The sequence below is a fragment of the Falco biarmicus genome, chromosome 1 (assembly GCF_023638135.1).
Source record: "Falco biarmicus isolate bFalBia1 chromosome 1, bFalBia1.pri, whole genome shotgun sequence".
NCBI classification, from domain to species: Eukaryota; Metazoa; Chordata; class Aves; order Falconiformes; family Falconidae; genus Falco; species Falco biarmicus.
The window spans coordinates 28,547,807-28,562,559 of NC_079288.1; the positions used below are offsets into that span (position 1 = coordinate 28,547,807).

Genomic DNA, 14,753 nt, shown 5'->3' on the forward strand with positions numbered 1-14,753 from the left:
TGTGTATGGCAGTTCTTAAGAAAGCTGACAATGATAAGCACCTGCGGAGAGCTGCAAACAAACGCTTGCTCTGTTCCAGCCTCCGCCAAGCAAGCTCAAGTCAAAGCAACAGACTCCTGAGACCCCACAGGCTGATGCCAAAAGCGCCGTCAGTGACCAGCAGCAGAACGTGTAACCTGACATAACCACACTGCAGGCTCAGCCATCATGCAGACTCTGCGGTCCCTTCTTTCCAGACTGAACAGCAGCTGAATACTGCTGCTGGAAAAGGTACGCCCTTGCAGCCAGCCCTCAGCCGGGAGAAGGGAGCCGCTGCTGCCGTTTGCCTTCTGATACCAGCAGGCCAGAGAGAGCCACCAACATCTTCACGTGCTTCTGCTCGGCCACTCGCACCACGTTCCAAAGAGCGCAGCTCTTACTGCACAGCATCAGGGTCCTGCGACCACAACGTTGTTTGTTACTGAGCCCCAAACAACCTTGAGACTACAACAAAGACAATAGAATTTCAGCAGCTGGAGCCTCTGTGCCCTGGGGACATCTTAAATAAATATAGCTATCTGAAAACCTGAGTTCTTACCACCGAAAACCAGCTGTATTTAACAAGACAAATTATCTGAGAATCAGATTCTTTTGCCCACTGTGTTTACCAGGACGCAGCCCCTCCTTCCACCTGGCAAAGCCAGAGCGCTCACAGCCAGACAGCGGGGCAAGGAGCCAAGAGCAGGGATGTGCTCCTTCTGCCCAACACACATCTGCTGCCTCAGCGTGGCTGCTCACTCCAAAGCCCTGACCCCTCGTCCTCCATGCTCCCTGCACGTGCGTTTCCTTCCCTGCCCAGCTGCTGCTGTGACCCAATTCCACAGCAGCCATCTTCTCCAAAACTCCAGAAAGGAGCGGCCAGGGTGAGCAACTGCACAGAGATCACTCCCACCATTCCCTAGCACCCTAGCTCAGGAAAGATCCCGTCCACCCTTCCACCAAGATGGTGACAGCATCTCAGGACACTTGTCCTTGCTATACGAAATGGCATAACCCTGTGCTACCAATGAAGGGGCCGCCTCACCCTTGTCCTGGCCTTAGCTGCGCGCTCGCAGAGGTTGGCACTCCTGCTCACGCAGCAAATTCTGCATTTCCTAACAGGAACAATCTCTGCACTGAGCAGTGGCGGGGGGAAGCAGTTCAACCGCACCACCAAGCTACGAGTAGGTGCGGCCCCTTCAGCTGTCGCTGTCAGGAAGAAAGGCATGCTCCCTCTGCTCTTGCTTTCTGAGCTCTGCCACCGGAGCCACCCGTGTGGCCATTACTTCCATCTCATTTTGCTGCCCCCCTCTTGCCATGACTTGCGTGGCCCCCCGGCACAGCCGATACCGGTGCTTTTTGTTTAAGGAGCCAGCATGCTTTACCATCCCAGGCGCAACAGCCTGAGGCACCACACCAAGAGCTCCCCCAGAAAAACGGGATCCCGTACGAGCGCACAAGGAACGCAAGGGAAAGTGCCTCACGGGTCGTGCCAACCAGCTCTCTCCAACATGAACACCACGGAGCCAGAGAAAGGCTTCAGTGTGATACTACTGATAAAAGACACCAGACTGCAAGACAAGCTGTAAAAACTGAGCTTCTTGCTCTGCAGGCATGAGACATGACTCAGAGCACAGCTCCGCAGCAAGGCTCAGCCAGCCAGCGGCCTGCGGGGGATCAACTCACCTGAGACTTTGCAGGTCCAAGCCCACCTCTTTCAGCTGTTGTAAGCAGCTGCCTCTTCCGCACTACAAGCGCACAGAAACGCACTCTGACATCAGGGTGGGAAAGAAACAAGTTTGGGAAGAAAACACTCACTCTAATTAAGCAGCTGGAGTAGCTAAGGGATGGTGGTGGCTCCCTGTGAGTGGCCATGACGAACCTCTCTAACCCACTCAGCATCAGCCCAGGGAGCCCTGGCACTTCTCCCCGGCAAAGCCATACATCTGGCCCAGGAGCAATGCGAGTCAGAGAGCTTTCCCTCTTCCTGGACATTCCCTTGGGACACTCCCCTCAATAAATGGGTACATCCCTGCTTGCCTCCCACCTGCAGACTGGCTATACCCCACAGATGCAGAGCTGTAATTCCTTTCCCCAAGGCAAATGAATAACCTCTTCTTGGATACGCTATCTAGAGACCAGATATAAAAAGAAAGCAGATCAGAAAAATCTCTTCTACAGGAGGAGAGTTGTGTCAGCCCCTCTCAACTGGAACCACATTTTGCTATTGAAATTGTGTCCCTGAAGAAATGAGCCTTTCATGACTTTAAAAAATGGTAGCAGGAGAAACCTTCCTAAAGATTATTTTTACTAAAATTATATCACAATTGGAAGAGTAATGCAAAGTCAGAAAGATCTATGGGCCAGAGCAAGAGGCAGAGAGCCAGAGGCAGCAGCATTAACAGAGCAGTACTTCCACACTGAGGAACTGTAAACATGCTGTGCTGATTCAAATTAATAGGGAAATCATCTTTTCTGATACAAGAACCTGAGGTGACAGATTAGCTATTAAACACAAATTACAGGTCATAAGATAGAAAAGTTATAAGGAAGCTCTCCCTTGGCCAGCTCCGTAAATAGCCAAGCTGCATTTGTTCTCCCTGCGGCATCCTTTCAGGCAGCTTAATTATAACGGAAGAACTGCCAGAATTCAAAATGTCTTAATTTTTTTCACTTAGCGTTGCAGACGAACTTCATTCAACGCAAGGGACAAGGCAAGAACAGCAGCGGCAGCCCGGCAGCATCCCTGCGCGGCTGTGGGACTGCTCCGCGTGACAGCGGAGGGGAAAGCCTTGGGCTCAGTCCCACAGATGGGGAGAGCGGCACTGCATTTCACGCTGCCAATACCCAACATAACCAACTGTAAGAAAGTCGCTTTTGCTGCTGTAATTACCACAGATCAAGGAGGGGAGCAGCTAGCACATCTCGGTGACATAGCGACAGGCTGGGGACAAAGCTACTGAACATGCTGCCAATGGACAAATGGTTTCTTGTGCTTGGGAGGTGTTTCTCCAACAGCCAGCACCACAGGCGGTGTGAAAACCAGCTAAACCCTCCAGAAATAAATAATTTACAGCCTCTGCAGAAGCACAGGCACTTGGCTCAGAATATCAGGGACCAAAGCCATACCCACTCCAAAAGCCACCTCCGCAGGACACCACGCGATGCACCGCTACCTTCACTCCACTCCCACCTCCCACAGCTCCTACTCCCAGTGGAAAACCCCCACATCACCAGCTGGAGCTGGGACCCAGCCGGCCACCACAAGACGGGTGCCCAACGGGACAAGCACGTCTCGGGAAGGGACCTGGACCTGCCCCTCACCGGTGCTGCCACAACCACACCGGCTGCCCCCGCGCCTGCAGGAGACCCTGCTCCACCTTGGCTGGACACACTGCGGTTTGGCCCTGGATGGGCTCTCAAGCAGCTCAGTGAAGTAACTCCTTGGCAGACATCAGTGAGGAAAAGCTCTTATCTAAAGGAGGGTCCGAGGCTGCTACAAAACCCACATGAATATTTCTGCTCGGGATTTTTATCCATTTTTACACAAATCTTCATGAAGATTAATATATACATAGTATTGAGTCATTTGCAATCTCGCTAATAAAAAAAAAAAAGGGGGAAAAAAAGATAGTTGCGTGCAGACATCTTGCACAAGCCCAGACCAAAATACTGCGTGGGGCCCGTTATAGGCTTCAGGGTGCACGGGAGCTCCCTGCGCCTTGCTGGTGCGCAGCATGCTTGTTGCTGCACAGAACAAACTGGCTGGCTGTCCTGGGCAAAGTTAAAACCCAGCACAACACAATCAACAGAAGTGATTCAGCAGCCTCAATTAATCCTGAAAGGCAGGCCACCACCACCAGCAGCACTTCTGAGAGAACTGGGAAGAGAATGGAAATGTCTTTCTGGAAAACAAGGAGTCAGTGAAAACTGGTGTCTCTTGGGGCTATTAAAAAAAAAAAAAAAGTGGACATTTATGCGTGCAGATTGCTGAGTAAGATGAGCTATGGCAAAGAGCCATCTAGATGGAGCCCCAGATGATGTTATTGGGCTATGGCTAAGGAAAAGGCATAAACGGAAAGCAGCACATCTCGGACTTTCTGTGCAGCAGAAAAACTTGACAGCTGCAGAGACTGCTCATACTGTACATGGGAAGAAATCTTTAGGAGGTCTCCTAGACTGGGAATCAGATCATAGGAAGTGAAATTGATGTGGCTGGAGACGTTTATTCTCAGGGCTCCTAATCCCTTTGCCCAACAGCATTTCCAGGCTCACAGTAAAGCTCAAGAATGAAGGGGACAAGCTTGGCAACCGTTCCCAAGGCACGCAGAAAGGCTTGGCTTACACATCCGAGTGCCCAGGGCCAGACTGTCCAAACCAGGACGTGGGAGGAGGACAACAGAAAAGGTAAATAAGCAGAAGGAGACAAAAAGAGAAGTGGAAGACAAAGGGTAAAGGGCTGACAACAAATAGCCTGACCTGATTAAAAAGATAGGGCTGTTTCCAGAGGCTCAGCTGCTGCTCCCAGGGCCAGCCAGCCAAAGGCAGGAAGGCTGCCTCTACCCTCTGACTTGGCCGTCACACCAACACTCCCCACCAGTTTTGTTCTGCAGCAGCCCCCGCTGTTAACTCATCCAAGTGGTCTGAGAGAAGCACTTCTCAACCACGGCAGAGCCTGCCTGAGCAGAGCCTGCGGCACTTCTGGCTTCCCCGGGGCTGACTCCGTGCAGCATCTCTCCAGCAAGACCGCTATCAGGACTTGATGTGCTTGCGGGGGCAATCAGTGGCAAGACCCTGGAGTTTGACACTAAAGCAGTGTTCAGGAACAATTTGGTGATTACATCTGCTGGGGGACACCAATGACTTACATCAGGGGGTTAGGATTCCAGAAGATAAATTCATCACTGTATACTTAGTAAAATCTTCCGCATAATGGGATCCACCACGAACTCTAAGTGGCTTGTGCACTGGGCCAACAAGATAGAGGTATTCCCAGACGCGCTGGCAGGAGAGTCAAAACGTTGCAGTGAGAGCACCAAGGCTGACACGTGAAACAGGCTCCAGCTGTGCTAGCACAAACCTCTGCTGGGTAGCAGGGCGATGGGAGACTGCAGCTTCACACCAGTGGGGTTTTGCATCAGCAAACAAAGAAAATCAATGCTTTATGTATCTGACAAAGATAAATTTTACAGTGGGGCTTGCTTACACCTCCAATTATGCAATTTATCACTTTAATAGAAGGCAGATTCTTCTGCCACTGAGATGAGGCACAGAAGGGAGTTCGGAAAAAGGTTTCTAATTGCTCTCTTTTTCTTGGATGCAACAGCCAGCTTACATTTTTCAGCTGAATAAGGTAGAGTCTGATGTTAAGCAGATGTGCATCACAGAATGACAACTAATAGGGACCTGGTGCTTCGGAGAGATGCGTTTCTTAGATATTTCAGCCTCGCCAGATAACGGTCATTTCCCAATTATGTTACATTTAAACAATTATTTGACTGATTGCACAGCTCCCTTAAATGAGAACACCATACAATAATTCTAAAATGGGCAAAGTGAAAATGCTCTGCCTGGTATCTCACTATAAAGTAGCCTTAACCCCCAAACACAGAGACCAATTTGGATTGATCACAGATCGGCTTTTACAGCCAAGGTGGGGAAATCACTGGCACGGACTAAGCATTTGTGCATTTCAAAAGCCTGGCTGCAGCGTGCTCTCGCATGCTGTTTCTCTCCACTCCATTCTCCCTCTGGGCACGCGGTAACAGCAGCGCCTGATCCTACACGATGCAGTGGAGCTGTATCCAAAAAATCAGCCACGCATATTCCTAACATTTGCCCCCAAGACAGCCAGCAGTACACTCTTTTCAAGAACCAGTGTACCTCCTTATATGCAGGGTCTTGCTCTTGAATGCAAGCAAAGGTTTCCTGGTTCACCGAGTGTATTTTGGGGGTAGTGAGGGGAAGGCAGCTTCTACAGATTGTTTCTGAACACCTACACACATGCACGCACACACACACACAGAAGAAATACTTCAATTTGAAAGCATTAACAGGATGAGTTCTGCTGGCTTCACCATGAGGAGTAAAATCTCACCGTATCTTATATCAGTGCAACTTTTCTGTGTAGGAAGTACAGAGTTTGGCTTACAGTCATGCAACGCTGTGTAAGCACTTAAGCTTTCTGTATGTAAGCTCTGCTTCACAGGTATGGACTATGTAACTGCTGTGCCCACAGGCAGGACAATATCGTAACAGGGATGAGTACTTTCAGAACTCAGCAAAATGATCCAGTGGCTGTAAATTGCACTTTACCTCCACTTCCATTAAACCCATTCATCATTTCCTCAAAATCCACCAGTATTCCAGCTAGGCTTTGAGATCTATTGAAGCGTGCACTAATGCAAGTTTCACACCCAAATACAGTAGGTGCCCCACCACCATTCAAAGTTGCCCTTCCCTCCTCTCTCAACAAGCCAGGCTGATGTGCCAGTACCACATCCAGCTTTTTCCTTTGTGTGGCATGCTTTTGAAAATAAGAAAGGAAGCAGCAGGCAATCTTATCCTCCTGTACATTATCTGTACACAGAAAGAATGAACAGATTTGCTTTTAGGTAATTATTTCCTGGGGGAAAAAAAATAATCATGCTGGAATCAATATCCCTGTCAAATTCAATTTATTTGTAGAAGGTCTCAGTCTTTTACATAGAAACTACCAAGAAGCAAATCCCAAAGAAGCCAAAGCCATGGATCAGAAGCACTAGTATCTGAATGGCTGGAGGGAGCTCTGTAACTACCGCTAACTGAACGGGAATAACCAGGAATTAATGACACAATAGAAAAACTCAAAATACACAGCAGGAAGAGATAGCTCCAGTCCCCTCTTGATTAATGGATTAAATGCACAGCTCTGCAGGTGTCAAGGACTTGCTGGTCTTGACAGAGGCTGCCATGAGCTGTGCTTACGATCCACCCCACTTGCTTCCTTACTTATTCAGGGAAATGACAATGTCCTAGAGGACTGATCATTCTTCCAGTTTCATGGCAAAAGAATCACACCAATTATGTGAATCCAGGCAAACCTGATCAGCACCACGGCTCGACTGTCAGGTTATACACCATTGGTCACTTTCCTGAAATCAAAGGCTTCAGAGGGAACGCTGACCTTCAGCTGCTCATTTGAAGATCAAAGTAATGCTGCTCCAATGGAAAAATCCATTTACTGTATCTCCTCCGTTATCATTTAGGAGCTAGGTGTCCAGTTCTGCTGAGAAAACTTGTAAAACCAAACCTGAGTTACTCCCTTAACAGACCTGCAAATATTTTTGACCAAGTTAGCAGGGTTTTGCTGGAAAGCAGAAGCAGCAACTAGTCCACACCAATGCCCGTTTCCGAAGAGTAAAACCACTCGTGACTCAGTACTGAAAGGGCTGTTCACATTCACTGTGCGAGCTGGCACAGAACCGCTCACGGTGCGAAGGCCGGGCACCCCGGGGGAGCATGCTTCTTTTCTGGGGCAGGCTCTGCACCACTGAAATCTCATTCCACAAAGAAGAGGAAATCACACAAAATGCACCAGCCCAGGAACACAAAGCAGACCTCAGCATCAAGTTTAAGCATCACCTGGGGCTCACTTACCTTCACTCTAAGTAGCCAAAACTTGGTAGCTTTTTCTAAAAGGCTTCTGTGTGAAATCACTTTAGGGAGGATGGCTGACTTGACATTTTTAGTGATGATGTAAGAAAAGATGCCCTCATTTAAAACCACAAGCTCCTCTGAGACAGTGACTCTGAGCAGTGACTCATGCCCTGGTCAAAGTCAGTCCTGGAAGAATAAGCCAGCGTGTTACAATCTTGGACCCCACAGAACCCAGAGAAGTTCTTTGTGCAGGCAAAGAAATCTCCAGCTCCCACAGTGGCATGCTCACCTGTGCCAACCCTAACACTACTCCTGCTCGTAAAGCTGGATACCGCTTCACTGCAAAGTCCACGCAGGAAAGCCTTGGCTGAGGTGGGCTTTCGGAAAACCCAAAGTGTGCTGCCCTCTGAGTTGCTGCTCTTACACATATTTTCTGCTTCATTTCTTTTACTGCAATCAGGTACAAGCCTCAGCAGAGTGCTAGGTTTTGCAGATACTGTGAGGGGTAAGTAAAACCAGAAGACTGCATTTCTTTCAGCTAAAACCCCGTGTGCTGTGGAGGTCAAGTGGGGACATTTAAAGGAGATCCTCAGGAAGTATTACATTTCCCTTTTGAGTCACAAGTCCAAAGAAAACAAAGCATATGGCCTTTTAGTGCATTCCCAAATTTCCTGCCCTGGTCAGATTTCCCTTTGTTTTGCTTAATCCTATCACATTTGAACCGGACAAACCTGTACGAATCCAGTCAAGCTGACTTTCTCTAAAAAGAGCTGCTGAAGACAGAAAGAGAAGGGCAAAGAATTCACACTTTCTTACACAAATCCACCTACTCGATGCTCAGGCACTGTGGTTGCTCACATCACTTGAACTCCTCTCAGCCACGCAGGTAATTCAGTCTAAGATGTAATGCAGCAATAGTGCCCTGGAAGACCCAGAATCCTCAAACCAACCCATGTGGCAAGTGTTTTCCTAGCAGCTGGTACTTGGCCTTCCTCCAGGGTATGAGGGAGATTGCCCCGGATCCCTAATGAGAGGCTGAAATCAATGAGGCAAAGGAAAGCACCGCACTTTTTAATGAAGGTTTCAATGTATACCTACACCACAGGTCAGGGGTTTGAGTCCCAGAGGCCCCTCAAAGACCAGCTGTTTGAAGTGTAACTATACACGGGAACAATATGAACTGGGAAATGCATATCTGTAACTTTGCTCGCCCAACAACAGAGCCAAACATCTGGGCCAGACAAAGGCTGAACTTCACTGAACTGAACAATGCTGCAAAAAGCGTCCAGGAAAACATTCTGCAGATGGAGTCAAATCTCTTACAAGTCCTCATTAGGCTGAAATCACACCACCTGCGGAACCTGAGACTTCAAAGGCAGTACGGGTAAAAAGAAAGCTTCTGTACCATTAGGAAGCCTGGAAAACCAATCTACCCCATCCCCACTTAACTCTGTACTGGCTGCTTCACACCCCTTCCTCAGGCACCCTCCGCAGAGGGATCCAGCACCGTGCTACCCTGATCGGCCAGCCAGGCCTCCCAGTAAGCGGCCAGTGTTGAAGCTTCAGTTCTATAAACCGGATCACCCTCAAGTCTAGTAAAAATCAGCAATGATTCCAGAAGACATGGACCAGGATCTGCAAATGCCTCCTCAAAAAGCCAGGAAAGTGTTAGTGCCTGTCTCCTGGTAAAGGAAACAAACTCTTCGGTCCTGGGATGCCAGGGGCTGAAGCTGCACGCTGGGCAGGGAGCGACTCGGCAGCTTCCCCCGGAGTAATAATGAAAATACATATAAGAACCAGCTTGAGATCAGCAAGAAAGCTCTGTGATGACAGGCTCCATGCTAGGGCTTGGATTAGACAACAACATTCAAAGGAAAAGTGACCCTTTCTCTCTGCGAGTATCCAGTCCAAGCACTGCAAGGGCCTGATATTTTTACCAGTTTCTGGTTTCTGCGGGTAATTTCCCATGGAGTTCCTAGGAACTGACGCTGGTCTCTCACCTCTTTGGAGAGCAGAGATTGGGAGCAGTCTTTTGCTTGAGTGGTTAGCAGCCTGATCAACCATTCTGTTGTTTGTCAATCCTGTGTAAAGTGTCGTGGGATTTGGAAAGCTGTTTCTCATGCAGAGGCTGAATCAAAACCCAGCTTGTTTCAATTTCTTGAAAGTACCTCCAGGACTCAAAAGATCCCCTAAAAGTACCCCAGAGAAAAACAGAAAGCATAATGGAGAAACAAGAGTGAAGAGGTAACCCCACGCACTAAAAATGTTTATGAATACAGACGCACCACAGTCACCTATTTATCTTCTCGGTGCTTGACCTTTTTGGTAAAATACTGGTGGGTTTTTGACAAGAGACCAGGAGGACACTCCTGCAAAGTTACTATCTCTGCAATACATACACATGGGGCTGATGCAACGGGCTGTTGTCTCTTGGTGTTCTTGTGGTACCTGTAACAAAGACATACTAATTTCATAACTAAAGCTCTCATGTTGTTTCCCATCTCTTCTCTTGAAAAAGCTCAAGAAGTGAAAGCTAATTGCTGTTTAACACAGTAGCAGTGGTCACACCCTAATGTTGTCATTCCTGCACTTCTATTAGCAGTGGCTGCATTAACTGCCAATATAGATTATCAATTAGCAAAGCCCTCCTCAGCCTGTTCCTTACTTCTGGAACTCCAGTCAGATGTGATAAAGCTATAAGGAGTAAGGTGTGTTCTCCTCGTAGTCTTTCCTGCTCATGTTGCTACAGGCAGCAGATAATCCACTTCCAGCAGACAACTACGCAGTAAATTATTTTGAAGCAGTGGCTTCACTACGGAAAAGGGGTCAGAAAATAGAAAAGCAGTGAAACAAATACCTTCTCTGCTCGTTTTCTGCAAAGCTCTGTTGCTTACTGCAGCAACTACTACTTTCCCACTTTTGCCTCCACAGCCCGTTTCTGACATCTTAGTCAATGTTTTCATGCATGACAAATTGCTTTAGCCTGAAGACTCTTTCCAGTTCTCATTTGTGAGGTATTTATATCCTGTCCTCATTTTCCAGACTGTTTGCAAACATAAGAAAATAACTGTGGTCATAAGATTTTCAGATTTTTCCTTTCTGAAAAACCTGCGGGCCCAGGGACAGACCACGTCTTCGTATGGCTGAGCCCCGCACAAACGCCAGGGGCAGAGGAACTGCTGAGGGCTTCCTCAAGCTGCAGTTAATGAATGAATTTAATTCCTAGCGTGCCATCTGAGACTGACGATAATTAAGCACAAACAAGGAAGCAAGTGACCAGGTGATGATCACTTCAGGATTCTCAGTGAGAAAGAGACAAAGCTGGCCCTCTAAGAAATTGTATTTTAAAACACCTGAAAGCCACTCGAATGCAATGGAGAAGGATCACTGCTATGAACAACCAGCCATGCAAAGCTAAATTCTGCACAGAACAGGAGCAGCACCCAGCCTGCTGCCGTGCACCCCAGTAACTAACGATACAGGAGCAGAAAGGTAACCAGAAGAGGTTTCTTGGCAGCAGTTAAGATCCTGCTCAGAAGAACACGCAGGCACAGAGTGAGCCTGTGTCACTACGCAGTATGGAAGGTCTTGGCGTGCCTTCTATTTTCCCAAAGCTGGGCTACAGAAACCAGAACCTAACATCAATGAGATTTTCCAAACACGTTAGCTAACCAGAAGAGCCTTTACCTCACTGCATACATTTCTCAAACTCTCTTCATCAACAACGGTAAGAAAAACCACACACGCACACCACGTCTCATGCACGTTGAGCTCAGGCTGTGGCTGGGAAGCGCGATGGGGTAGTGACAGACCAGCCCATCGCACAAGACGGGCTACAGGACTCAGCCAGTCTGCAACAAGCTGGTATCTCATGAAGCCTTCCAGGATGGCATGAACCCAGCCAAGAGAAGGGACAGCACAGTGCACTGCCACGCCACAGAAGCCAGACAGCTCAGATATGACTGCAGGGGCTAAATCAGTAACAACAAACAGCCTTCCACCTCCTTCTCCACATCACCTCTCCAGCCTATACAGGTAAGAGACACGGAGGTTCAGCACCCTCTCTGGAAGCAAGGGACCATTGTTCCTGGCTGCTCTGTTGTCCCCACAGCCCCTTTTTAGCAAGATTATGCTCTTACTAGTTGTTCTCCTGGCCTTCTCCACAAAATACAGGATGTAGCACATGCAACAAGACATTTTTCTCAACAGATCACTGCCCCACGTAGCTAGGGACAGAAGTGCCACATAACCCATTAGCAGAGTTTAAATCAGCCCCAACCACCACTTAACACATGTCCATCACATAACTGAACATTTACGTTACAAACGCGCTGGACTGATTACAAGCAGTATGGAGAATGAAGACCAAGAAACTGAGAAGACATTCTGTACCACAGAAATACCATTCTTTGCTTCCTGAACATACGTGGCAGTACAGAGCCGAGTGCGCCTCTGTTTGCTATATGACTGCCAGCCCAGGTTTTTGGTACAGGCATGGAAACCTTTACCAGTACCGTGTCAGAAAAGTCCTTTTTCCAAACCTCATCTCACAGTTGGAACAGTTCCTGCTCAACACATGTGCCCTTAGCAGCCACGTGTCTCCTGGGGCCTGGCTCGCACCAGGATGCCAGCGGTGCCTGCCCTGAAGGAATCGACTGACCCCTGCGTGCTCCGAGAAGGCGATGCACAGGTTCCTCGCTCTCGGGGCCAAGCAGCTGCAGCGGGGCTGAGGAAGCCGTTCACAGCTGGAAGAGCAAAGCTCTGTGAAGCGACTTGGCTTGCTCCAGGGAGAACAGCAATGGCAGAGCTGGGCGAGAGGAGAGCAGCACCACTGACTCTGTGAAGACGTGGCACAGCACACGGAACGTGCCGGCTGCTTGCATCCTGGCTGCCAGCTCAGCACCAGCACCGTGGGGAGGAAAAGCTGTGCTGGCTATTGAGCGTGAGCTCTACTCTAGCCTCATCTCTGTGACAGGCTGCAACAGTATGACCCCGGGGGAAGCCTACGCAGCTGTGGAGGGACTGTGGATGCTTGACAAGGTAAGCAGGAGGGGAAACTGGCCCACAACTAATCAGCTGCACATGTTCTGGTGAGCTCACTCCACACTGACATGCCCCATGATGGCTTCTCCAGAGAGGAAGGGTTGCACAGATTCAACGCTTCCAGCCAAATCCGCAGCACAACTGAAGCACAAACAGTTGTAACTTCACCTCTGGCAGGCCTGTGGCTGCCAGCACAGTCCGAACACAGAAATCATTCTGGGCCAGGAAGGGATGCGGGCAGCAGCCAGGGAGGCACCCCACGTGTGGGAAGAGCTCCTGTGCCATTCATTCAGAAGGAAGTTCAGCCAGGGGCACGCACCTTGCTCAAGAGTGACTCAGAGCTGATACCACCCTGACACATCTGCTTGGAGCCGGGCAGCTTGCAGTGCTGAGGGTGACCAGTTTAGGGCACTGGCAGCACCCCGGGCTCAGCACAACCACCCTGGAGCAGGGCAGCTCAGAGCATGGCAGGCAAGGTTCAGATCGCACTGGAAAGCCCCTCAGCTTGTATTTCAGGAAGAACGAAGCCAGAATTGTTCCTGAAGGACAGTTGTGACACTAACTCAGACTGTGTTCCAGTCTTTTTCCTTATCCAACTTAGCAGAATAGATATTTCTAAAATGATTGGCAAAGAACAGGGAGAAAATCTCTTTTCTTTTACCCTGCACCATAATGCACGCAAGAAGTTGAGGCAAAAGGCTAAATACTTACAGCTTTGTTATTTGCTGAAGATGTGGCTTGTATAGACAAAGCACGGCAGGAAGGACACCTGGAAAGCATTTCCCCTTCCCTTCAGGAAGGGGCAGAAAACCTTGGCTTTACAGAATTTACAGATTTCAGTAGAAAGGAATGATCTATCTTTCCTTCTGCATCTCCTTCTGGAAATAAGAAAGTGAAATTTGATATTTGACTTGCACAGCCTGACAGTAAGTAGCTGTAGTTTACAAAATGTAGGAGCTTTATGCTGTGTTTGATTGCTGGCTCAGGCATGCTTTAAAGAGGACTGGGAAAAAACTCCTAGAAATGCAAATCTCAGTAACCACCAGCAGCTGAGCTGCACACAAAGTACGTTCAGACAGTTGCAGAATCTGCAAATTCCCAAGTGAATCCAGACACTGATTATGTCTGTCACAGCAATCATATTTCACTAACGCTCCTCCTCTGGAGATGCACAGCAGCCGGTTACCCGTCAGCCGTCCATCGAGGCAGTCCTCTGCTGCCAGCAACGGCCCCTCACTGCAGCCAGCCCCGCGGCAATGCTGCCGCTGCAGTACAAAGAGCAGCACCTAACCGGCTTCTTGAGTCTCCTGGGCTTCGAGCCCGCAGTTTCTCCTTATAATGGGAATTTCTGCATTCTAATGTTTCCCCCCAGCACACAGGAACTCAAGCCACATACGCACATGGAGACATCCAAGTGCAGCAGCCAGTGGCCATAGAAACGAACAGTCAGTAGCAAGAGGGCATTGAGCCCTACCCAGTTCTGCATCTATTCCTTCCAGAAATAGCTGCTTCTGGAGGGGAGGTGGGGGGAAACCCCTTCAAAGCCAGGCCAAGAATGATTGCTGCAAGCTGTTGGGCATCCTGAGTCAACACGAGGTCTGTCAATCTGTCCTCAGCTCTCCCCCGTGACCCACCGCCCTCCCTGTGGTCACACGCCCCGAGAAAAGGGGCAGCAGGAAACAGACACGAGTCGTTCAGCTGCACCCTCATGCCAGCCCTGGGAAGAGCTCAGGGGTGCACACAATCCTCCTCACCCAGCGCCTTCTGCCCATTCCTGCCTAGTGAAGAGGGTGCTGCATCTCTAACAACAGGCGCAGTGCAGCCCCAAGCGTGCCGGGCAGCCAGCACGCAGGAGCTGCCAGCACCCAGTGGCTTTCTGGCAACTTCATCCTTCCCAAAAGCTCAGTGCTAGCAATGCACTTTCACACAAGCATTAATTTTATTATGGTTAGTTTATGATTTTGCCTTACTGCCCTGCTATTTTTGAATGTGGGGCTGTAATAGAAGGCGTCTGACGGCCCAGGAGAGAGGGGAGCTATTACACTGCTGCGTCC

At 49.1% G+C, this 14,753-nt stretch overlaps 1 protein-coding gene across 3 annotated transcripts in view; it reads right to left on the minus strand.

The window, feature by feature from the left end:
* TTC28 (tetratricopeptide repeat domain 28) overlaps positions 1–14,753 on the minus strand; it is a 191,424-nt gene that overhangs the window by 54,729 nt on the left and 121,942 nt on the right. The gene's annotated exons all lie outside the window — the stretch shown is intronic.